At 41.3% G+C, this 26823-nt stretch overlaps 1 protein-coding gene and 1 pseudogene across 2 annotated transcripts in view; one reads left to right on the forward strand and one right to left on the reverse strand.

The window, feature by feature from the left end:
- The window catches only part of TACR3 (tachykinin receptor 3), a 442628-nt gene that overhangs the window by 28860 nt on the left and 386945 nt on the right, over positions 1-26823 (forward strand). The gene's annotated exons all lie outside the window — the stretch shown is intronic.
- On the reverse strand, positions 14153-14271 carry LOC134947309 (5S ribosomal RNA; annotated as a pseudogene).

Genomic DNA, 26823 nt, shown 5'->3' on the forward strand with positions numbered 1-26823 from the left:
AGAATTCCCAGGCAGCTACATAATGTGCATAGGGTATCCCCTACCTGACCACACTTCCAACAGCACAGACTATACTGAGAAAGGTACATCTTGTGCAATCTTGCATTGGCCAGATACATACTGTATGTTTGAAGCAATTTAGCATACTGTTCATCTCAATATGTTTGATAAATTTCAACATTTTGAAGACAGAGTGAAACAAACTTATCCAAAGCCCTTGTTCTAAACACAAATACATACCCATTTTAATTGAGCAGGAATCTTATTGAGCTTACCCAGAAGGAACTTATACAAATCCATGGAGGGTATGGAATAATGAGACTGCAATTGAGAGAAGGATTTAGCATGCCATCACAGAATAAATCCCATAGGATGAGGATGCCACTGTGCCACTGATTTGACTGTTAATGGGAAAGATAGCCAAAGGAAGAGAAAATTAGTAAAAATGTAAATCAATAAACCCCATGCTTTAAGAGTGTTAATTGTGTAATCATGGATTCGGTGGTGAACCATGGAAAAATACGGAAGTGTGCACTGCATAGATCCACAACAAATCTTGCAAAGAGATTTGACCAAGAATACCATTCTCCAGAATCAACCATGGTTTAAGAGAGAACGTAGAGAACCAATTCAACATCTGGTTCAAAATGCAAGAGAGTTGGTATAATTCTAAATTCAAGAACACCTCTCCCCCTGCAGATCTCTCCCCCTGCAGATTCAGGCAATGACAGATATTTCCTGGCTAATCTAGCCTTTTGTGCCAAACATTTATTTTATTTATAACAAGGAGCATTCAATTGATACAACAAAATAAACACAGTATTTTAGGGGTAAACATAATTTTAACTGCAGCTAATCTACCCATCCATGAGACCTCATTGTTCAGTGAATCGCAAAGAATTCAAGATTGTGTAACAATAGACCATAGTTACAATCTAGGAAGTCTTCTACCTTCTACCAAAATAGCTCAGGGATTTTGTTTGCTAATTATTTTTATGTTGTGACTGAGGGTTCAGATGTAAGTCAGCAGGAATGTTTATAGGTAGGATTTCTATTTCAGACATTTTTAATTATTATGAAGCAAATGAGTAAGCATCTAAAAGCAAGTGAATGGTGGGAAGCGTATGCTCGAAATGGGCATCAAACAGCAGGACTTCTTTAGCAGAAAGCCAAATCCTACGGTATACTGTATGTCCTGAACCAAAATGCCACAAAAGGAGGCAGACTAAGAATTGTTTCTGCTGGTGGATCTATGGATAGGGTAAAGATAAATGGAAATAATGGCAATGGGAAATATATAGCTATAATGTGTTTTCTTGATCCAGTTTCCCCCTCCATCACAAACCCGACCTGATCTGGGAATCATTTGTGGTAGCAGGGTTATTAAGCTAATTAGCAATCGGTTTAGTATATAGCTCAATGTCAGTATTCAGCAATGCTATCGGACTGCACAGTTTCGCTTAAAGAGAGGAGGAGGCCCGTGTGCTGCTTCCTTCACTCGGACCCCCTCCTCTCTGCCGGCAGCACTGGAGAGTCTGAGCTCTAGAGGGCTCAGACTCTACTGCGCATGCACAAATCATCGGCAAAATGGCATGGCGGCTGTTTCCCCAGTAATTTATGTACTGTGCATGTGCAGTACACTGTAAAAATGGCTGCTGCATCATTTTCATGGTGATTCCACAATGCTTCTGATATCTGCGTGGGACTCCGGAGGGGTATATATAAAAAAAATGGGTGCAGCATGTGCGGAGGGGCCCCCCTCTGTATTCAGGGACCCGTGTTCCCTGCACACACTGCACCCATTATAGCAGTGTTTTTCAACCACTGTGCTGTGGCACACTAGTGTGCCCTGAGCAGTCTTCAGGTGTACCGCCATAGAAGCACAGTCAGACCTGTCAGTATTTTGCCACCACTGAGGCCCTGGAATGATCAATACTGGTGGGTTTAGTGGTTGCAGAGCCAGTTCTCAGTTTGGTCCCGGGCAGTGTTGGGCTCTTCTGGCTTTCTCAGATGTGGCTCAAGCGTTACCTATGGAGAAGCTGCAACATGACAATCTAGGACACGCAACAGCACCATGCATGATCACCATTGTATTTGAATGTGCCTTGGCAATATTTCAATCTTGTTCAGTGTGCATCGAGTTGTAAAAGGTTGAAAATCTCTGCATTATAGATACATCAGTGGGGCTGCAGTTTTTCATATGTCCTCAGAGGTCATACATGTGGAATAGAAGGGGTTGAATATGCCCTTAAACAAGCATAAATATAGATTATAGCAAAAAAATTAATTACTGTATTTTACAAAATAATTTATTTTGTTCAATGGTCATTTTTATTTGCAAGAGAGGGGTAGCGCCATGTGGACCTGCTTAGCACCATCCTATGTGAATTTATTCATGAGGTGGTCGGTGTGATGAGGCAATCTGGAATAATAACCATTCTAAAGATTATATAACCTTATTGATTTAGGTTTAGATTTATATAGATTATATATTTTTATATGGAATAGAGAAGAGGAAGATTTGAATACAGTTTGTGAATACCTAAACAAGAATACATTGACTATTAATTTAACATTTACTAAGAGTCAACAGGAAATTCATTGTTTTAGACCTATTAAACTATGAGGAAGACACCAAGTTATTTTCTAAAAATTACACCAAGCCAACAGACAGCATTTCCTATATCGATATAGGTATCGATATAGGAAGTCACCATCACCATAGCTGGTTAAAAAATATTCCTAAGGGCCAAATCTAGAAAGTATGAAGGAATTGCATCAATAAAAATGTGTTTATAAAACAAGAAGAATTAAAATATATACAGTATTTATATATAGAGTAAAGATTATAATTAAATGGAAATTGACTCTTCGTTACAGAAATGGTTAGTATACATTGCCACAGGAAAACTTATTAGAATATCAAAAACTCTAAAGATAAAACTAGTTGCCCAAATCTACCATTTGTTACCACATTCAATATTCTGTATAAATAAATTGAACATATTTTTTTTAAATACTGGTACATTTTGGTTCAAGATCCTGCATTAAAGGAAATTATTCTAAACAGACCCTCATACATCTATAGGAAGGCTAGGAGTTTGAAGAATAAAATTGTTAAAAGTGCTATTTCTGAGAAAAGAACATAGAAAATTATTACAATATGGTTTCACTGATGTGTTTCAAGATTTGTATTCACTTCTCAACAAAATCATAGTAGCAGAATTTAAGGTTTTTCCTTAAATTCCAAAAAACTGGAATCTTAAATATATGATTCTAAATACTTTTGAGATTGAGCATCCCTCTTAGTAATTGTAGGCACTTTCTGAATTGCGGAACGCCTCACTACAGCTTTAAGAGCGCACCAAAAATAAGTAATAGACATGACTTCTGGTTTAGTAATCGGAAGGAAGTTAGTGGTGAAAGGACAGGAGGTGACTGCTGAGTCTCTAACGGCCAGAAGAAGATAGTATCTGACCTGTATCCTAAAGCAAAGTCAAGCTGGCATGTTCAGACCTGGAGATGGGGAGGATTTCTGTTTTCCTAATCTGCTGTAGAGTTAATTAATTAAACCTACATTGATTAGATAATATGACCTATAGACATGTGAGAATACAGTATAGTCTAGCACCATAGGGTGCTTTGCTTACCATACATTGTAAAGACTATACTCCAAAAGAACCAGACGGGGGGATGTGTAGGGGTCAGTGAGGATGACAGAACTCTGAGCAGTAGACAAAGTTGGTCTTTCCAGTCTAGGATTGGGGATCATATTTATTTTGCCTAAGATTAACTCTGACCCCTTAAAGACCTGATGGACCACTTTACAAAGTTACCTAAAAAAAGAATCATCCCAAAAGCAAAGTTACATCTTTTTCCTACAGCTTCCCTAACAAGGTAAGGGGGGAATGTAATAAGGTGTGAGAATCAGAAAGTGAGAGATTTTGGGGCATATTCATTATGAAAAAATTGTGAAATGAAGCCTTTCTTAGAAAAATATCACTTCCGAAAAACTGTATCTTTTGCGAAGCAGCTTTTTGGAAAAGTGATACTTTTCCTGCTGCTGCCTCACACTGCACATGCTCAGGTCAAAGACAGGCTCCATGGGTCCCCCTTTCCCCCTCCCTAGGCCATCCACTAGTTCTCCCCTGGCCCGGCCAGCACCCGCATGCAGGCTGCCGCCGCAGCTCACTTACCCCTGGCTCCCCGGCTGCACAGTGAGGCGAGAGTTCTTCTGCAGCCCCCTCACCCCTCCCCCCTCCGGGACCAACCTTTATCTATCTGGAGCTCAGCCTTGGCCCCCTCACTTCTTCTGGCTGCACTGTCAGTCCTGAGGTGAACCACTACATCAGCGCGCTCCCCTCCCCCATTCCACCACAGGTCGCTCTGTAACTGCAGCTCCCCGGGACCTTATTGCTGGGGCTACTGGCTGTGCTCTGCAGCCGTGGCCCCCCTCTTCTCCATCTACCTCTCTGCTGCACAATCTGCCATGTAAATGAGTACTTAAAATGGGTAATTGAAAAGAATTTATGTCACTGCATTGACTTATCACGTGACCGCATCTGGTCATGTGATCGGGATCACTGGCTATCCTATTGGTCCACATTTCGCAATCATTATGACACAATGTTCCGATCACATGATGCCACTCACTTATTCATAAGGTGAAGTAATTTAGTTCAATATGAATCTATATGCAGCACTCACATACTAATTCTATTAAATAATATGTAGAACATATTTTTGGCTGTGAGGACTAGAATGGGATAATCACCAGTGAGAACGCATGTGTGAAAGATCCCCACCTGGACCACCACCACTAGAAGACAAGAGCCACAGGAAAAATAAAAATCAAGGGTTTGACTATTATGGGATGAGAAATTTGCTGATAATCCTATAGAAACGAAATCAGCTCAATAGTCTCGTTCAGTCCATCAGGCTGAAGAGAATTGAATTTTAACTAGAGATGAGCGCCTGAAATTTTTCGGGTTTTGTGTTTTGGTTTTGGGTTCGGTTCCGCGGCCGTGTTTTGGGTTCGAACGCGTTTTGGCAAAACCTCACCGAATTTTTTTTGTCGGATTCGGGTGTGTTTTGGATTCGGGTGTTTTTTTCAAAAAACACTAAAAAACAGCTTAAATCATAGAATTTGGGGGTCATTTTGATCCCAAAGTATTATTAACCTCAAAAACCATAATTTCCACTCATTTTCAGTCTATTCTGAATACCTCACACCTCACAATATTATTTTTAGTCCTAAAATTTGCACCGAGGTCGCTGTGTGAGTAAGATAAGCGACCCTAGTGGCCGACACAAACACCGGGCCCATCTAGGAGTGGCACTGCAGTGTCACGCAGGATGTCCCTTCCAAAAAACCCTCCCCAAACAGCACATGACGCAAAGAAAAAAAGAGGCGCAATGAGGTAGCTGTGTGAGTAAGATTAGCGACCCTAGTGGCCGACACAAACACCGGGCCCATCTAGGAGTGGCACTGCAGTGTCACGCAGGATGTCCCTTCCAAAAAACCCTCCCCAAACAGCACATGACGCAAAGAAAAAAAGAGGCGCAATGAGGTAGCTGACTGTGTGAGTAAGATTAGCGACCCTAGTGGCCGACACAAACACCGGGCCCATCTAGGAGTGGCACTGCAGTGTCACGCAGGATGTCCCTTCCAAAAAACCCTCCCCAATCAGCACATGATGCAAAGAAAAAGAAAAGAAAAAAGAGGTGCAAGATGGAATTGTCCTTGGGCCCTCCCACCCACCCTTATGTTGTATAAACAAAACAGGACATGCACACTTTAACCAACCCATCATTTCAGTGACAGGGTCTGCCACACGACTGTGACTGATATGACGGGTTGGTTTGGACCCCCCCCAAAAAAGAAGCAATTAATCTCTCCTTGCACAAACTGGCTCTACAGAGGCAAGATGTCCACCTCATCTTCACCCTCCGATATATCACCGTGTACATCCCCCTCCTCACAGATTATCAATTCGTCCCCACTGGAATCCACCATCTCAGCTCCCTGTGTACTTTGTGGAGGCAATTGCTGCTGGTCAATGTCTCCGTGGAGGAATTGATTATAATTCATTTTAATGAACATCATCTTCTCCACATTTTCTGGATGTAACCTCGTACGCCGATTGCTGACAAGGTGAGCGGCGGCACTAAACACTCTTTCGGAGTACACACTTGTGGGAGGGCAACTTAGGTAGAATAAAGCCAGTTTGTGCAAGGGCCTCCAAATTGCCTCTTTTTCCTGCCAGTATAAGTACGGACTGTGTGACGTGCCTACTTGGATGCGGTCACTCATATAATCCTCCACCATTCTATCAATGTTGAGAGAATCATATGCAGTGACAGTAGACGACATGTCCGTAATCGTTGTCAGGTCCTTCAGTCCGGACCAGATGTCAGCATCAGCAGTCGCTCCAGACTGCCCTGCATCACCGCCAGCGGGTGGGCTCGGAATTCTGAGCCTTTTCCTCGCACCCCCAGTTGCGGGAGAATGTGAAGGAGGAGATGTTGACAGGTCGCGTTCCGCTTGACTTGACAATTTTGTCACCAGCAGGTCTTTCAACCCCAGCAGACCTGTGTCTGCCGGAAAGAGAGATCCAAGGTAGGCTTTAAATCTAGGATCGAGCACGGTGGCCAAAATGTAGTGCTCTGATTTCAACAGATTGACCACCCGTGAATCCTTGTTAAGCGAATTAAGGGCTGCATCCACAAGTCCCACATGCCTAGCGGAATCGCTCCCTTTTAGCTCCTTCTTCAATGCCTCCAGCTTCTTCTGCAAAAGCCTGATGAGGGGAATGACCTGACTCAGGCTGGCAGTGTCTGAACTGACTTCACGTGTGGCAAGTTCAAAGGGCATCAGAACCTTGCACAACGTTGAAATCATTCTCCACTGCACTTGAGACAGGTGCATTCCACCTACTATATCGTGCTCAATTGTATAGGCTTGAATGGCCTTTTGCTGCTCCTCCAACCTCTGAAGCATATAGAGGGTTGAATTCCACCTCGTTACCACTTCTTGCTTCAGATGATGGCAGGGCAGGTTCAGTAGTTTTTGGTGGTGCTCCAGTCTTCTGTACGTGGTGCCTGTACGCCGAAAGTGTCCCGCAATTTTTCTGGCCACCGACAGCATCTCTTGCACGCCCCTGTCGTTTTTTAAAAAATTCTGCACCACCAAATTCAAGGTATGTGCAAAACATGGGACGTGCTGGAATTTGCCCATATTTAATGCACACACAATATTGCTGGCGTTGTCCGATGCCACAAATCCACAGGAGAGTCCAATTGGGGTAAGCCATTCCGCGATGATCTTCCTCAGTTGCCGTAAGAGGTTTTCAGCTGTGTGCGTATTCTGGAAAGCGGTGATACAAAGCGTAGCCTGCCTAGGAAAGAGTTGGCGTTTGCGAGATGCTGCTACTGGTGCCGCCGCTGCTGTTCTTGCGGCGGGAGTCCATACATCTACCCAGTGGGCTGTCACAGTCATATAGTCCTGACCCTGCCCTGCTCCACTTGTCCACATGTCCGTGGTTAAGTGGACATTGGGTACAGCTGCATTTTTTAGGACACTGGTGACTCTTTTTCTGAGGTCTGTGTACATTTTCGGTATCGCCTGCCTAGAGAAATGGAACCTAGATGGTATTTGGTACCGGGGACACAGTACCTCCAACAAGTCTCTAGTTGGCTCTGCAGTAATGATGGATACCGGAACCACGTTTCTCACCACCCAGGATGCCAAGGCCTCAGTTATCCGCTTTGCAGTAGGATGACTGCTGTGATATTTCATCTTCCTCGCAAAGGACTGTTGAACAGTCAATTGCTTACTGGAAGTAGTACAAGTGGGCTTACGACTTCCCCTCTGGGATGACCATCGACTCCCAGCGGCAACAACAGCAGCGCCAGCAGCAGTAGGCGTTACACGCAAGGATGCATCGGAGGAATCCCAGGCAGGAGAGGACTCGTCAGAATTGCCAGTGACATGGCCTGCAGGACTATTGGCATTCCTGGGGAAGGAGGAAATTGACACTGAGGGAGTTGGTGGGGTGGTTTGCGTGAGCTTGGTTACAAGAGGAAGGGATTTACTGGTCAGTGGACTGCTTCCGCTGTCACCCAAAGTTTTTGAACTTGTCACTGACTTATTATGAATGCGCTGCAGGTGACGTATAAGGGAGGATGTTCCGAGGTGGTTAACGTCCTTACCCCTACTTATTACAGCTTGACAAAGGGAACACACGGCTTGACACCTGTTGTCCGCATTTCTGGTGAAATACCTCCACACCGAAGAGCTGATTTTTTTGGTATTTTCACCTGGCATGTCAACGGCCATATTCCTCCCACGGACAACAGGTGTCTCCCCGGGTGCCTGACTTAAACAAACCACCTCACCATCAGAATCCTCCTGGTCAATTTCCTCCCCAGCGCCAGCAACACCCATATCCTCCTCATCCTGGTGTACTTCAACACTGACATCTTCAATCTGACTATCAGGAACTGGACTGCGGGTGCTCCTTCCAGCACTTGCAGGGGGCGTGCAAATGGTGGAAGGCGCATGCTCTTCACGTCCAGTGTTGGGAAGGTCAGGCATCGCAACCGACACAATTGGACTCTCCTTGTGGATTTGGGATTTCGAAGAATGCACAGTTCTTTGCTGTGCTGCTTTTGCCAGCTTGAGTCTTTTCATTTTTCTAGCGAGAGGCTGAGTGCTTCCATCCTCATGTGAAGCTGAACCACTAGCCATGAACATAGGCCAGGGCCTCCGCCGTTCCTTGCCACTCCGTGTGGTAAATGGCATATTGGCAAGTTTACGCTTCTCCTCCGACAATTTTATTTTAGGTTTTGGAGTCCTTTTTTTACTGATATTTGGTGTTTTGGATTTGACATGCTCTGTACTATGACATTGGGCATCGGCCTTGGCAGACGACGTTGCTGGCATTTCATCGTCTCGGCCATGACTAGTGGCAGCAGCTTCAGCACGAGGTGGAAGTGGATCTTGATCTTTCCCTAATTTTGGAACCTCAACATTTTTGTTCTCCATATTTTAATAGGCACAACTAAAAGGCACCTCAGGTAAACAATGGAGATGGATGGATTGGATACTAGTATACAATTATGGACGGGCTGCCGAGTGCCGACACAGAGGTAGCCACAGCCGTGAACTACCGCACTGTACTGTGTCTGCTGCTAATATATAGACTGGTTGATAAAGAGATAGTATACTCGTAACTAGTATGTATGTATAAAGAAAGAAAAAAAAACCACGGTTAGGTGGTATATACAATTATGGACGGGCTGCCGAGTGCCGACACAGAGGTAGCCACAGCCGTGAACTACCGCACTGTACTGTGTCTGCTGCTAATATATAGACTGGTTGATAAAGAGATAGTATACTCGTAACTAGTATGTATGTATAAAGAAAGAAAAAAAAACCATGGTTAGCTGGTATATACAATTATGGACGGGCTGCCGAGTGCCGACACAGAGGTAGCCACAGCCGTGAACTACCGCACTGTACTGTGTCTGCTGCTAATATATAGACTGGTTGATAAAGAGATAGTATACTCGTAACTAGTATGTATGTATAAAGAAAGAAAAAAAAACCACGGTTAGGTGGTATATACAATTATGGACGGGCTGCCGAGTGCCGACACAGAGGTAGCCACAGCCGTGAACTACCGCACTGTACTGTGTCTGCTGCTAATATATAGACTGGTTGATAAAGAGATAGTATACTCGTAACTAGTATGTATGTATAAAGAAAGAAAAAAAAACCACGGTTAGGTGGTATATACAATTATGGACGGGCTGCCGAGTGCCGACACAGAGGTAGCCACAGCCGTGAACTACCGCACTGTACTGTGTCTGCTGCTAATATATAGACTGGTTGATAAAGAGATAGTATACTCGTAACTAGTATGTATGTATAAAGAAAGAAAAAAAAACCACGGTTAGGTGGTATATACAATTATGGACGGGCTGCCGAGTGCCGACACAGAGGTAGCCACAGCCGTGAACTACCGCACTGTACTGTGTCTGCTGCTAATATATAGACTGGTTGATAAAGAGATAGTATACTCGTAACTAGTATGTATGTATAAAGAAAGAAAAAAAAACCACGGTTAGGTGGTATATACAATTATGGACGGGCTGCCGAGTGCCGACACAGAGGTAGCCACAGCCGTGAACTACCGCACTGTACTGTGTCTGCTGCTAATATATAGACTGGTTGATAAAGAGATAGTATACTCGTAACTAGTATGTATGTATAAAGAAAGAAAAAAAAAACACGGTTAGGTGGTATATACAATTATGGACGGGCTGCCGAGTGCCGACACAGAGGTAGCCACAGCCGTGAACTACCGCACTGTACTGTGTCTGCTGCTAATATAGACTGGTTGATAAAGAGATAGTATACTACTAATATTATATATACTGGTGGTCAGGTCACTGGTCACTAGTCACACTGGCAGTGGCACTCCTGCAGCAAAAGTGTGCACTGTTTAATTTTAATATAATATTATGTACTCCTGGCTCCTGCTATAACCTATAACTGGCACTGCAGTAGTGCTCCCCAGTCTCCCCCACAATTATAAGCTGTGTGAGCTGAGCAGTCAGACAGATATATAATATATATAGATGATGCAGCACACTGGCCTGAGCCTGAGCAGTGCACACAGATATGGTATGTGACTGACTGAGTCACTGTGTGTATCGCTTTTTTCAGGCAGAGAACGGATATATTAAATAAACTGCACTGTGTGTCTGGTGGTCACTCACTATATAATATATTATGTACTCCTGGCTCCTGCTATAACCTATAACTGGCACTGCAGTAGTGCTCCCCAGTCTCCCCCACAATTATAAGCTGTGTGAGCTGAGCAGTCAGACAGATATATATAATATTATATATAGATAATAGATGATGCAGCACACTGGCCTGAGCCTGAGCAGTGCACACAGATATGGTATGTGACTGAGTCACTGTGTGCTGTGTATCGCTTTTTTCAGGCAGAGAACGGATTATAAATAAAACTGGTGGTCACTATCAGCAAAACTCTGCACTGTACTGAGTACTCCTAATGCTCCCCAAAATTAGTAAATCAAGTGTCTCTCTAATCTATTCTAAACGGAGAGGACGCCAGCCACGTCCTCTCCCTATCAATCTCAATGCACGTGTGAAAATGGCGGCGACGCGCGGCTCCTTATATAGAATCCGAGTCTCGCGATAGAATCCGAGCCTCGCGAGAATCCGACAGCGTCATGATGACGTTCGGGCGCGCTCGGGTTAACCGAGCAAGGCGGGAAGATCCGAGTCGCTCGGACCCGTGAAAAAAAACATGAAGTTCTGGCGGGTTCGGATTCAGAGAAACCGAACCCGCTCATCTCTAATTTTAACATCCAAAAAACTTCCCTACGGTAGAGTCTATTAAATCTATCACCTCCTCTGGTAGTGGGTGCAATATGTTCCAAACAAATTATTGAAAGACATGAGGGGTCATTCCCATGCTTTACATTATAATGTCTGGATACACCATGTGCCGCATATTTATGCAAGATATTGTGCTGATGTTCCATAAAGAGTATGTGTAATGCTCTTGTACTGCCAACGTATCTTAATCCACACCCACAAGTTAATACATAAATGACAAAATTAGAATAACAATTAAAAAATGATTTAAGATAATATATTTCATAAGAGAGTGGTAAAGATACGTGGGTCGTCTTGCGTTCCATATGCAGCCACATAGTGCACCTGGTTTTACTGCACTTGTAAAGGCCTAAAGGTTTATTAGTCAACCAGTTCAATTTACCCAAGGACTTGTTTCCTCTAGGCACTTTTAAATAACAAGGTGCAAGAATGGTTTTAAGGGACCTATTTTTTCTGCAAATAACTTGCGGTTTGGGTGGTACGAGTCCTCCCAGTATATTATCCTGTATCAGCACCCTATAATTTTTTCCAATAATATTCTAGATTTCACGGGCACAATTATTGCATTTACAAATAAAAGTCAGATCTCTCCTATTATCTCCTTGTTCGTTACCCTTTCATGTAGTTTCCTTTTTTTGTTGTTGGTGAAGAAGGTTTTGTCTATCCATATTCTTGACCTCTTCTAAGGCCTTATTAAGTAAGGAGTGTGGATAGTCTCGTTGTTTCACAGATTCTATAAGATCACCGGCCTGTGTCATGAACATGTCCACATTGGAACAGTTATGTCTAAGACGCATTAGCTGTCCCTTAGGTATGTTATTTTTCCATGGTGCATAGTGAGCACTTTTATAATGCAAATAATGCCTTATATGTTACGTTCCTGGTGCTCAGAACAAGAGAGATGTTGCGTAGTGAGCCCAGAGCACCAGAACGTGACGCTGAAATAAGGTGTGGTATGGAAATAGCCCCTAGCAGCCTACCTCCATTGTTTCACCCGTGTGGTCAGTTCACGCCTGCGTGACTATGGTTTCTTGGGCCCACGGCAGCCGCGTTTGAAGGGCGGATTAGGTCTGCCCAACTCCGATGCCCCCAGGTCTTAGAGTGAGACAAGGCGTGAACCGAGACAGGATAATAACAAGGGGACCTCTAACTAAAGCAAACAGAAGGCTAGGGGCTACTAACAACCCTAAAACTAAATACATGTGCGGCACGCCGCCAAAGGAAAAGAACAACAAAGGAAATGCTGTCCACACGCCGACACTATACTGTTGTGTACCGGCGGTGACAGCATATGCAGAACCCTCTGCAAAACACCAGTAATGGATATAACCAAGGAATACAGCGGCCTAGGCCGACGGACGCGGCAAAGCCGCTACTCACGGAACCGGTACAAATACTGGCAAACGGACAGGAACCCCCAATGTAGCCGACACAGGATCTCAGAACCGGAGGACAGGCAGAATCCCAAACGACAGACCGGTGGACACCAAGAAGCCAGATACTCGACCAGAAACAGAAAAAGCCACAGGACTTCTGGACAGGAACGCTTCACGGCAGGACATGGGATCAGACACTGGATCAGACACTCAGGAACCGACACTCAGGAACCGACACTCAGGAACTAGCTCAGAACTCAAGAACTATCACCAGCGTCTGTGTATTGCACTGAGCCAGAATATAACAGAGAGCCCTAATTAATTATGTCGTGCAGCTGCACTGTTGCATGACTCCAAACTGACAAGATGCAATTAGCAGACAGGTGAGGCCAAACACATGGAAACAGGCTGCAATTACACAGACTCACCACCGGCAGCAAACAAGAATCCTCTAAACCAGAGCAAAGGGAAATCCTGGCCTGCAAGAGAACTATAAACATAAAAAAGGAATGAACCACTACCTGTGGTTCATAACAGTACCCTCTCCTTAAGGGTGGGCTCCGAACACCCCATGACACCCACGGGGAACAGAAACAGAAGTACAACATAAAATACATAACAAAAATGTAAAACAGGAATGAGCCACAGCCGTGGCTCATAACATTATATATACTGCAAGCCGGTGGAGGGGTGGAGTCCTATGCATGCCCCTGTCATGCCTAGACACCTCTGGCCAGCTGTGTGGGGACTGGTGAGCTTACACGTGCCAGTACTGGTATATATAGTGCAACATCAGAATTGCCTAGAAATTATACATGGAGAGAAAGAAGACTCTTTTGTGGGTGCACTCTTAGAATTAGTCAAAAAAAGAAATAGTATGAAAGTATTAAAATATAATGATTTAATGATACAATGTTAAAATGGAACAGTTGGTGTATCCTACAAAAAGGAAACAATAACAAAAACACACAGAAAAAATATTAAAAATTGCATCACATGGGTGGTCTCTTACTCGATAGCAAATATATATGATGACCCTAAATAGGGGGACCATACATGTGCAACACACAGACTAAAAAAATTCTGTCACATAGGTGGTCTCTTACTCGATAGTAAATACATATAGTAACCCTAAATAGGGGGACCAGACATGTGGTGGTATTAATCACAGCCAGTAACCAAAACCTTAAGTCAATCAATATTATCATCAATACCTTGTAGGACCATGGGTCTACTTACTCATAGAAATTAAGGAGTGGGTTATATTTGTATCAGAAAAATAGATAAAGATAGTGAATCTGCTGTCAGTTTTAGGCACAGAACATGCCAATACCACACACCTCTACTAAACTCAGTCTTCCTGGGGGGTCACCCATCCCTGTACTGACCAAGCCCAACACTGCTTCGCTTCCAAGATCAAATGGAATCGGGCATTTACAGTGTGGTGTGATTGTAGGGGTACCAATGACCTTATTGCTCTGGGATCACTGATGAGAGTTCACATAAACAAAGATATAAAGATTTGCAAGTGAATTAAAGTAAAGACAAAGGGACAAAAAATAGGTGAATACGTAAAAATTAGATGGATCTGCTGACAGCGTTAGACAAAGGTATACAGTGTGAACCACCCATAGACCTATGAATCGCTGGTAAGAGTCCAGAAAAAGAATAGTAAGAGAAGATTCAGTGAGTGATGTCCGAAAAGGGAAAATCAGAATACTAGACTAAGATTGTCACAACTAGTATAAGCCACAGACAATAACTACTATGTGGTGTTAAATGAAACAATTGTACCCTGGGTATATCCAATAATACAAGTTCACCTGATATGGGTAAGAAAGTAAGGAGGTGCATAGGGTTATCAGCATGAACTGAAAAAATATTTTTTTCAATGTGTCATACAGTGCTGGACGGCAACAATGTACCTAAATCCCACAGCCAAATTCTACTGATGAAACAATGTAAAACATTGTATATGTTATAATAGAACATTAGTATCAAGGTTCCACAGATTGTACTGTCTAACAAGTGCTGATAGGCTACACAGAAATACCATCTGATTGCAAATATATATTGCATGGGGAATAAAATAACTTTATATTCTACCAGACATTTAACAATGTAGCACTAATGTTAGTGCAAATACATTAATATTGCACCATTATAGGATAGGTGTTTGATGGTACTCTGTTCCAGCAATAGTTTTGTAAAATAAAAACAATTTAAACAATTGTCAAAATAGGCTTTACTATGCCTTTTTAAACATGTAAAACAAGGCACATAACTACTATATGACATGTGGTGTAGCTTTACAAAATATATTGTTGGTTGTAGGAACATTTTGTTCAAATAAAAAAAAACAAATAAACATTTTAATGTTAAGTATGCTGAAATTAAACTGTAAAGCAGTGGTTCCTAAACTTTTTTGACTCATGGTACCCTAGAGCATAGGTTCTCAAACTCGGTCCTCAGGACCCCACACAGTGCATGTTTTGCAGGTAACCCAGCAGGTGCACAGGTGTATTAATTACTCACTGACACATTTTAAAAGGTCTACAGGTGGAGCTAATTAGTTCACTTGTGATTCTGTGAAGAGACCTGCAAAACATGCACTGGGTGGGGTCCTGAGGACCGAGTTTGAGAACCTGTGCCCTAGAGCAGTGGTTCTCAAACTCGGTCCTCAGGACCCCACACAGTGCATGTTTTGCAGGTAACCCAGCAAGTGTGCAGGTGTATTAATTACTGACTGACACATTTTAATAGGTCCACAGGTGGAGCTAATTACTTCACTTGTGATTTTGTGAGGAGACTTGCAAAACATGCACTGTGTGGGGTCCTGAGGACCGAGTTTGAGAACCTGTGCCCTAGAGTATCAGATTTTCGTCAGGGTTCTCCTAGGCCAAATGTTTCTATAGAGAAATTCTGAAACAATATATTAAATTAAGTTAATTGTGTTGATATTCATCCTTAGGTTTAGTTATGTGATGAGGGACAGGTTTCACTTTTGTTTGCTCACTTATTTTATGGTTGGAAGCAACTAGCCTAGTTTTTCCTATCTCTTTAACCATAAATTATTTCAATTGGTCCAGGACCACCAACCCAGGGCACCACTGCAATTCCCCAAGGCACTTCAGGGTGCCACGGCACCCAGTTTTGGAACCTCTGCCTTAATGTATGAAAATAAATATCACACACACACACACACACACACACACACACACACACACACATATTTATTTGGAAAGAGGTGCTGGCACTCAAGTGCTAAAAAGCCTACTTGCCCTGGTGCCATCTCGGGTCGAGCAATCCCCAATATAGACAGTGTCTGAAGGGCGTACTCACAGGACTTCATATGGATGAATAAAAGACTGACCAAGCCTGTTCACATTTGTTCAACATTTTCACCACCTTTATCAAGAACGCCATAACAATAGTGTGATCACATACCTTGTATACACCATCACCGTATATACACCTTATATCTTATATACACCTTACATACCTTATCGGTCAGTCTTTTATTCATCCATATGAAGTCCTATGAGAGCCACCCTTGAAACAATGTCTATAACTATATATATATATATATATATATATATATATATATATATTGCAAAGATGCGGCACTCCAGGCTTAAATAATTTACCACCAACAAGTTCTTACTTATCCAGCAACGTTTCAGTAGTCGCACCTACTGTCGTCAGGCTTTATTACAAGATTAAAATAGTGTACATACCTTTATACTGTCACCCCTATGTGAATTCCCGCCGACTCGTGCCGGGACTCCTCGCCCGTTGAGCCGCATAGCGTCTGACGTCATCGTCAAGCGACGGCGCCGTGAAACAAACACCCATCACCATAGCAACCAAGAAACGTACAATGTAACATACGAGGTTTAGCTGTAACAATAAAATAACAGTATAGAATCCTGTATCCTCATTACACAAATTGTTAAACAGCATCTATGTATTCTTATTATCTGAGTTTAGTCCATATTAAACTTTACAGCAATACAACCTCTCGTTGATACACTCTCTCGGCTATTACCCACTGTATAATTTATTTTAAAAAACATGAATATGAGATATTTTCATTGAGGCCTTTGGGATGTATTACATCTAGACGTAATATCCATCTAGTTTCTAATTGCAATAATCTTACGCCTCTATTGCCTCCTCTCATATCTTCCACCACACAGTCTATCATTCTGTATCTAATGCTGTGTAGCGGGTGTTTATTTTGGGCAAAATGCCGGGCCACAGGTTGTTCACTGTCACCTGTGTCCAAGGCATTGCGGATGGCTGACCTGTGAGCTGACATTCTTTCCTTAAATTTTCGTTCGGTCTTCCCGATGTAGCTGAGGCCACATGGACAAATAATTTGATATATTACAAAACTCGAGTTACAGGTTAGCTGATATTTGATGGGGATTTTTAGTCCTGTGTGTGGATGGTTAAATGAATCACCTGTTAAAAGGTACTGACAGGTGACACAGGCACATTTGATGTTACCTAGTTTGACTTTCATCGACAAAAAAGTTGTTTTTTTTAGGGGGGTCTCTCTTTAATTTTGCCACATCTGTTTTTACAAGTAGATCTCGCAAGTTCTGTCCTCGCGAATAACAGGGCATTAGTTTGGTTTCACTAAGATGTAATGAATTGTCTGTACTTACAATGGACCAATGTTTTTTGGAAATAGAATTGATATGTGGAGAATTAACGTTATATTTTTTAACCCATGGTAAGATTGGCCTTTCTGTCCTGGTTTTCTTAGTTGTATTTAATAATGTGTCTCTGTTAAGGGCCATAACTCTGACTTTTGAGCTTTTTAGACTTTTTTTGTTGTAACCTCTATCTACCAGTTTATTTATTAGAATATCTATTTGTTGTTCTGCCGTTTCCTTGCTACTGTTAATACGTCTAATTCTAACCATTTGGGAGTATGGGAGACCTCTCTTCATTGAATTAGGATGACAACTCCTGGCATGCAGAAGTTGTTGTCTGTCAGTAGGTTTCATATACACAGTAGTGATGAGTGTTGAATTTTTTATCTGAATATTCACATCTAAAAAATTGATAGTTTGCTGATTCATACAATAGGTGAATTTGATGGGTCCCTCTGTGGCATTGTGTTCTTTAATAATATTCTCCAATACTGTGTGATTACCTTTCCACACGATGATTAAATCATCTATATACCTATTAAACAGTATTGTCTGAGCTGTAAAGAATGGGTTATTATAGAACAGATCCTCCTCCACTCCAAACATCACTATATTAGCATACACTGGAGCCACAGAAGAACCCATCGCACACCCCTTAACTTGCAAGTAATACTGCTTGTCATACAGGAAAAAATTCATTGTTAGAATTAATTCTAGCAACTGTAATATCACATCTACCTTAGCAAAAGTAAATGCATTTTTTTCAGCAAAAATCTTTTAACAGCATTTAATCCGAATTGATGCGGGATCGATGTGTAAAGACTTACTACATCTACTGTAAATAACCATGCATCATCTGGAATTAAAGATAATCCCTTTAAATTATTTAATAAAGTAGTCGTGTCTAGTAGAAAACTAGGTTCATTCCGAATTAACGGCTGTAATAAAGAGTCCAACAGACAAGCTGTCGGTTGCATTAGGGACCCTTTGGCTGATACAATTGGGCGGCCCGGCGGGGGATCTACCCCTTTATGGATTTTAGGAATCAAATAAAAAATTGGTACCAATGGATACTCAGGAATAAGAATGTTAAATATATCCTCTGATATTAAATCTACCATTAGTGCTTGTTGCAAAATAACTTCCAATCTCTTTTTACAGATATTGGTAGGGTTAGATTGCAATTTAGTATAAACCTGTAAGTCAGACAATTGTTTGAGAGCCTCCTTATTATAATCGGCAAAATCCTGAAGGACAATTGCTCCCCCCTTATCAGCTGACCGGATTATCAAATTATGATTGCTGGACAGTGATTTCAACGCATCTCTTTCCTGTAAGGTTAGATTAGGATGTTCCAACCTATCACCCTTGGTGACAGCTTCCACATCCTTTTCCAACAATCTCATAAAAGTTTTGATGCTCGGATTGTATGATATTGGTTCAAATGAAGATTTCGGGATAAATGCTCTGAGTTGTTTAGGGATGGGATTCTCATCACCCCCTGAATGTCCTTTGTCTTTGAAATGTTCTTTCAGCTTAATTTTTCTCTGCAAAGAGTATTTCTCTATATTCCATTGTAATGGATCGAATTGTACTGAGGGAATAAAAGACAGTCCTTTATTCAGCAAACTGATCTCCGTAGATGTCAATTCATACGAGGATAGATTAACTATGTTGTCTTTTTGGCTGCTGGAGGACGCCCTGCTCTTCCTCTGCCTAGCAAAGGGTCTACGGTCTCTACGAAAGAATGGCCGTCTCCTCCCCTCTGGTCTGGTGTCTGAGAGCCATCTATAAACAGAGTGTTTTTCATAGTCTTGTTCCACCTTTTTAAGTTTCTCTTGTTTAAAGGCTATCAATTCCCTCTTGTATTGAGATATTTGTTGTTGGATCTTTTCCATCCAATTCTAAGGAGGAGGAGACGGCCATTCTTTCGTAGAGACCGTAGACCCTTTGCTAGGTTTGATACAGAGTCATCACAAGAGACCAACAGCGACACTGATAGATCAAACAAAGCCGCCGCCCCTTTAGGGGTGAAAACACGGGGAGGAAGATTCCCAGACAAAGATGGCGCACAAGGAGAAGTGGGCAAAACGAAAGGCAGAGGAAGAGCAGGGCGTCCTCCAGCAGCCAAAAAGACAACATAGTTAATCTATCCTCGTATGAATTGACATCTACGGAGATCAGTTTGCTGAATAAAGGACTGTCTTTTATTCCCTCAGTACAATTCGATCCATTACAATGGAATATAGAGAAATACTCTTTGCAGAGAAAAATTAAGCTGAAAGAACATTTCAAAGACAAAGGACATTCAGGGGGTGATGAGAATCCCATCCCTAAACAACTCAGAGCATTTATCCCGAAATCTTCATTTGAACCAATATCATACAATCCGAGCATCAAAACTTTTATGAGATTGTTGGAAAAGGATGTGGAAGCTGTCACCAAGGGTGATAGGTTGGAACATCCTAATCTAACCTTACAGGAAAGAGATGCGTTGAAATCACTGTCCAGCAATCATAATTTGATAATCCGGTCAGCTGATAAGGGGGGAGCAATTGTCCTTCAGGATTTTGCCGATTATAATAAGGAGGCTCTCAAACAATTGTCTGACTTACAGGTTTATACTAAATTGCAATCTAACCCTACCAATATCTGTAAAAAGAGATTGGAAGTTATTTTGCAACAAGCACTAATGGTAGATTTAATATCAGAGGATATATTTAACATTCTTATTCCTGAGTATCCATTGGTACCAATTTTTTATTTGATTCCTAAAATCCATAAAGGGGTAGATCCCCCGCCGGGCCGCCCAATTGTATCAGCCAAAGGGTCGCTAATGCAACCGACAGCTTGTCTGTTGGACTCTTTATTACAGCCGTTAATTCGGAATGAACCTAGTTTTCTACTAGACACGACTACTTTATTAAATAATTTAAAGGGATTATCTTTAATTCCAGATGATGCATGGTTATTTACAGTAGATGTAGTAAGTCTTTACACATCGATCCCGCATCAATTCGGATTAAATGCTGTTAAAAGATTTTTGCTGAAAAAAAATGCATTTACTTTTGCTAAGGTAGATGTGATATTACAGTTGCTAGAATTAATTCTAACAATGAATTTTTTCCTGTATGACAAGCAGTATTACTTGCAAGTTAAGGGGTGTGCGATGGGTTCTTCTGTGGCTCCAGTGTATGCTAATATAGTGATGTTTGGAGTGGAGGAGGATCTGTTCTATAATAACCCATTGTTTACAGCTCAGACAATACTGTTTAATAGGTATATAGATGATTTAATCATCGTGTGGAAAGGTAATCACACAGTATTGGAGAATATTATTAAAGAACACAATGCCACAGAGGGACCCATCAAATTCACCTATTGTATGAATCAGCAAACTATCAATTTTTTAGATGTGAATATTCAGATAAAAAATTCAACACTCATCACTACTGTGTATATGAAACCTACTGACAGACAACAACTTCTGCATGCCAGGAGTTGTCATCCTAATTCAATGAAGAGAGGTCTCCCATACTCCCAAATGGTTAGAATTAGACGTATTAACAGTAGCAAGGAAACGGCAGAACAACAAATAGATATTCTAATAAATAAACTGGTAGATAGAGGTTACAACAAAAAAAGTCTAAAAAGCTCAAAAGTCAGAGTTATGGCCCTTAAGAGAGACACATTATTAAATACAACTAAGAAAACCAGGACAGAAAGGCCAATCTTACCATGGGTTAAAAAATATAACGTTAATTCTCCACATATCAATTCTATTTCCAAAAAACATTGGTCCATTGTAAGTACAGACAATTCATTACATCTTAGTGACACCAAACTAATGCCCTGTTATTCGCGAGGACAGAACTTGCGAGATTTACTTGTAAAAACAGATGTGGCAAAATTAAAGAGAGACCCCCCTAAAAAAACAACTTTTTTGTCGATGAAAGTCAAACTAGGTAACATCAAATGTGCCTGTGTCACCTGTCAGTACCTTTTAACAGGTGATTCATTTAACCATCCACACACAGGACTAAAAATCCCCATCAAATATCAGCTAACCTGTAACTCGAGTTTTGTAATATATCAAATTATTTGTCCATGTGGCCTCAGCTACATCGGGAAGACCGAACGAAAATTTAAGGAAAGAATGTCAGCTCACAGGTCAGCCATCCGCAATGCCTTGGACACAGGTGACAGTGAACAACCTGTGGCCCGGCATTTTGCCCAAAATAAACACCCGCTACACAGCATTAGATACAGAATGATAGACTGTGTGGTGGAAGATATGAGAGGAGGCAATAGAGGCGTAAGATTATTGCAATTAGAAACTAGATGGATATTACGTCTAGATGTAATACATCCCAAAGGCCTCAATGAAAATATCTCATATTCATGTTTTTTAAAATAAATTATACAGTGGGTAATAGCCGAGAGAGTGTATCAACGAGAGGTTGTATTGCTGTAAAGTTTAATATGGACTAAACTCAGATAATAAGAATACATAGATGCTGTTTAACAATTTGTGTAATGAGGATACAGGATTCTATACTGTTATTTTATTGTTACAGCTAAACCTCGTATGTTACATTGTACGTTTCTTGGTTGCTATGGTGATGGGTGTTTGTTTCACGGCGCCGTCGCTTGACGATGACGTCAGACGCTATGCGGCTCAACGGGCGAGGAGTCCCGGCACGAGTCGGCGGGAATTCACATAGGGGTGACAGTATAAAGGTATGTACACTATTTTAATCTTGTAATAAAGCCTGACGACAGCAGGTGCGACTACTGAAACGTTGCTGGATAAGTAAGAACTTGTTGGTGGTAAATTATTTAAGCCTGGAGTGCCGCATCTTTGCAATATATATCCACATTTCTATGAGGGCACCGGCTGCAGCTAATAGTTATGCTTGGGGAGTGCCAGTCTTCATGCTGAATATATATATATATATATATATACAACTTGAAGAAATAAGAGGCGGCACTCAGAGGCTTTGAAATCAGTGAAAAAGACTTATATTCGTGAGGTCAACGTTTCGGGGACCACCTCCCCATCTTCAGGACAAATACACAGTGCAACAGTGAAACTTAAATACACACTTACCCCCCTCCTCCTTTCGGTCTCCCCGCCAGCGCCCGCCGCGGCCACGCCAGCCGCACTTCCTGTCCGGCATACTGCATACCTCCCTCGTGCGGAAGTGACATCGCGGTGTCTTGCTGGCCGCGTGACCATGGCAACGCTGGGGGGGAAAAAGAAACAAGTGCACACATGAATTTCCGTATTCCATACTATTGAAAAGCCCACATCTATTTCCCACACAATAAAAATATGTCATAAAAGCAATAAATTAAAACACAATAAATACATCCTAAAAACCTGTGACAATACATATGGGTAGCTTCTGTAAAAACTCCCATCCATGTGTTCACCTTATCCCCCTCCTACCACCTACATGAAAATATTTTTGTGATTAAGACCTGTGCATCATCCTAATTAGTTGATGCCAGGATATGTGATACCTAGTGTATTTGTGCACCCACATCTAAACTGCTGTGCATCCTCAAACAGTGTTCTGTATAACATTCTTTGTAATCAATACCTATAGATCATGTGCCGGAACTACCCAGGGGTGGTAACAGAGGACAACAGCTATTAAGATTAGAATCCAGGTGGATTCACAGGTTAAATACCATGAAACCGGGAGGTCTAAATGACAGCTTGGGCCTCATTAATTTCCTGTAAGGAGTAAGCAGCACTTTAAAAGAGCCCTCACACTCGCAGAATGCTATATATATATAAAAAAATATATATATGTGATATAAATGGAGAGGTCTGAGTGGTAAGAGGAGAGGTAACAGGGCAGTTTAATAGCCTGAGATAGATATTCATCACTGTGAGAATAGGTATTGATTACAAAGAATGTTATACAGAACACTGTTTGAGGATGCACAGCAGTTTAGATGTGGGTGCACAAATACACTATGTATCACATATCCTGGCATCAACTAATTAGGATGATGCACAGGTCTTAATCACAAAAATATTTTTAGGTAGGTGGTAGGAGGGGGATAAGGTGAACACATGGATGGGAGTTTTTACAGAAGCTACCCATATGTATTGTCACAGGTTTTTAGGATGTATTTATTGTGCTTTAATTTATTGCTTTTATGACATATTTTTATTGTGTGGGAAATAAATGTGGGCTTTTCAATAGTATGGAATACGGAAATTCATGTGTGCACTTGTTTCCTTCCCCCCCCCCCCCCCCCCCCAGCATTGCCATGGTCACGCGGCCAGCAAGACACCGCAATGTCACTTCCGCCCGAGGGAGGTATGCAGTATGCCGGACAGGAAGTGCGGCTGGCGTGGCCGCGGCGGGCGATGGCGGGGAGACCAAAAGGAGGAGGGGGGTAAGTGTGTATTTAAGTTTCACTGTTGCACTGTGTATTTGTCCTGAAGACGGGGAGGTGGTCCCCGAAACGTTGACCTCACGAATATAAGTCTTTTTCACTGATTTCAAAGCCTCTGAGTGCCGCCTCTTATTTCTTCAAGTTGCACATGTCAGGACTGGTTCCCTGGGGAAGGCACCTGAGCAAGGTACACCCTGAGGGGGAGGACTGGAGTGCTGGAGTTCATCTACTGCATATATATATATATATATATATAAAGAGTAAGGGTTCAAGCAACCAATGGTGTCATAATTTGATGGGGAATATGTGCATGAACAATGTAAATATATAAATATATGGAGTACTGAATAAAAAATTTAAAATACATATTTATTGGCATTACAGAGTTTAAGATTAATAAAACAAAAAAGTATTATAAATATTTGATCTAATTAGAAATACATAATAGGTTAAAATATCAAGAAAAAAAGAGCATAACTTATCTATGGTGTTGTGAGGTCAGTAGGAGAAAGACCAACGCATTTCGTCCTTAAGACTTTTTCAAGGACAAAATGCGTTGGGATTTCCCCCACTGACCTCACAACACCATAGATAAGTTATGCTCGTTTTTTATCTTGATATTTTAACCTATTATGTATTTTTAATTAGATCAAATATTTATAATAAATGTTTTTGTTTTTATTAATCTTGAACTCTGTAATGCCAATAGATATGTATTTTTTCTTTTTTATTCAGTACTCCATATATTAATATAATTACATAGTTCATGGACATATTCCCTGTCAAATTATGAAAACATTGGTCGCTTGAACCCTTACTCCCCATATATATATATATATATATATATATACACAGTGTTTGAAGGGCGGCACTCACAGGACTTCATATGGATGAATAAAAGACTGACCGATAAGGTATGTAAGGTGTATATAAGATATAAGGTGTATATACGGTGATGGTGTATACAAGGTATGTGATCACACTACTGTTATGGCGTTCTTGATAAAGGTGGTGAAAACGTTGAACAAATGTGAACAGACTTGGTCAGTCTTTTATTCATCCATATGAAGTCCTGTGAGTGCACCCTTTAGACACTGTCTATATTGTAGATTGCTCAACCCGGGAAGGCACCAGAACAAGTAGGCTTTTTAGCACTTAAGTGCCGGCACCTCTTTCCAAATAAATATATATATATATATATATATATATATATATATGATTCCTTTAGACCGGCACTCCCATAAGTAAAACTCTGGACTCCGGTGCCTTCAGTTTCATTTGTATCACACAGCAAAAAACATACAGCAGCACTCGGAGATTTGAGTGAGTCAATTTATGTTTCAAAATAGCAGTAAGAATGCCCAATTGATTTCTCACAAATATATAAAATGCCTGCTCTAATATATATTGCAGACGCCAGGCGCATCTTATTACCATATACGATAAAAGTGGGCTGTACATCGCAAAACACTGTATCCCATAAGAGAAAACAATACACCCACACATTATCTGAGTTCGAAAGCTCATTGATGTATATATTTGTTATTAAAAAGGATATAGATTCAATATATATTACAAATTACAGTATACCTATAGTTACATGGTTACACTCACACAGTAAGCAGTTAAAACATACAATTACATACAGTGACATACAGTTACATGCAGTTACATGCCAGCGATACAATACCATTATCTTTAAGTTATATAAATTCGTCTTTCCATATCACTCTCTCTCTCTCTCTCTCTCTCTCTCTCTGTAAAGTAATGCTGGGACTCCATCTTCCTCTGAGACCTTACAGCAACTCTGAGACCAAAAACAGGAGCTACCTTCCTGTGTGATCAATGTGTTATCTAGTTTTTGGGGGAGGGGTTCACGATGAGTCACCAGTCCCTTTGTATATGCTGAACAGGTTTAGCCTTGGGGACGTCCAAAGGGGCTGGCCTGAGTTTCCTGTTCACCACCTGTTTGGAATATCTATTGTTCTAATAAAAGTGATTTTAGCTTTTATACATTCAATCATAATTATCCGCTGCAATGTCCCACAACTTCCCAACAAGCATCAAATGAATCTACACATCAATCTGGTTGCCTCAATAGTAAACATGACCGGTCTATCTTGTTTCGTTCAAATAATACACATTCATGACATTACTTCATTAGATAATTTTAAATCATCATGATGTCTGGCGCTTGATATTATTATAATTATGTACTGTAAGAAATAAGTGTCGAATCCATCTCTGTGGCATGTCCGTGTAAATGCGCGTGTTACCGTATATTGCTGTGCTCGCTGTGCATATTTGCAAGTATAGTGACTTATATGTGTGTAGTTTGTATGTTCTCTTTATGTAATATTTTTTGACTTTGACAGTCCACCCTTTGGCAGGAAACAATAACTGCCATCAATTATTAACATAAGAAAAAATATTTCATACCATAATCGGTGGCCTAGACACAAGTATGTATGCATTTCGCAAATCAGATACTTGACTATATTTGGGGAAGACAGGGAGGAGTACGAGACATCCTCTATATGCACTCGGCGGTCACGGGACCACTGGTTGGGTGTGGGACAACATTCAACCTATAGAGTATGCTGGGACAGTGCTTTGGCCTATAATTTCTGATTTGCGACGAACATTTCACACCTACATGTACCTACATCTTTGTACACTGATGTTTGGATTCGATTGAGGTTCTGCTGGGTAGATGAAGAAGACACAAACAAATTGTGACAGTGACATATAAAATTTTCATGATCTACATATTCCTATCATTTTCTGAACATTGTTTCCATTTCTGGAACGTATGCTAGGTCTGTTTAATCATTGAACAAGGGTTATAAGTAGTGTCCTTCCTAAATAACATAAACCTTCGGAGTTCGGGGAGAGCCACTCATAAACCTTTCTTCCACATATATTAATG

Source organism: Pseudophryne corroboree, chromosome 1 (assembly GCF_028390025.1).
Source record: "Pseudophryne corroboree isolate aPseCor3 chromosome 1, aPseCor3.hap2, whole genome shotgun sequence".
In the NCBI taxonomy this organism is placed as follows: domain Eukaryota; kingdom Metazoa; phylum Chordata; class Amphibia; order Anura; family Myobatrachidae; genus Pseudophryne; species Pseudophryne corroboree.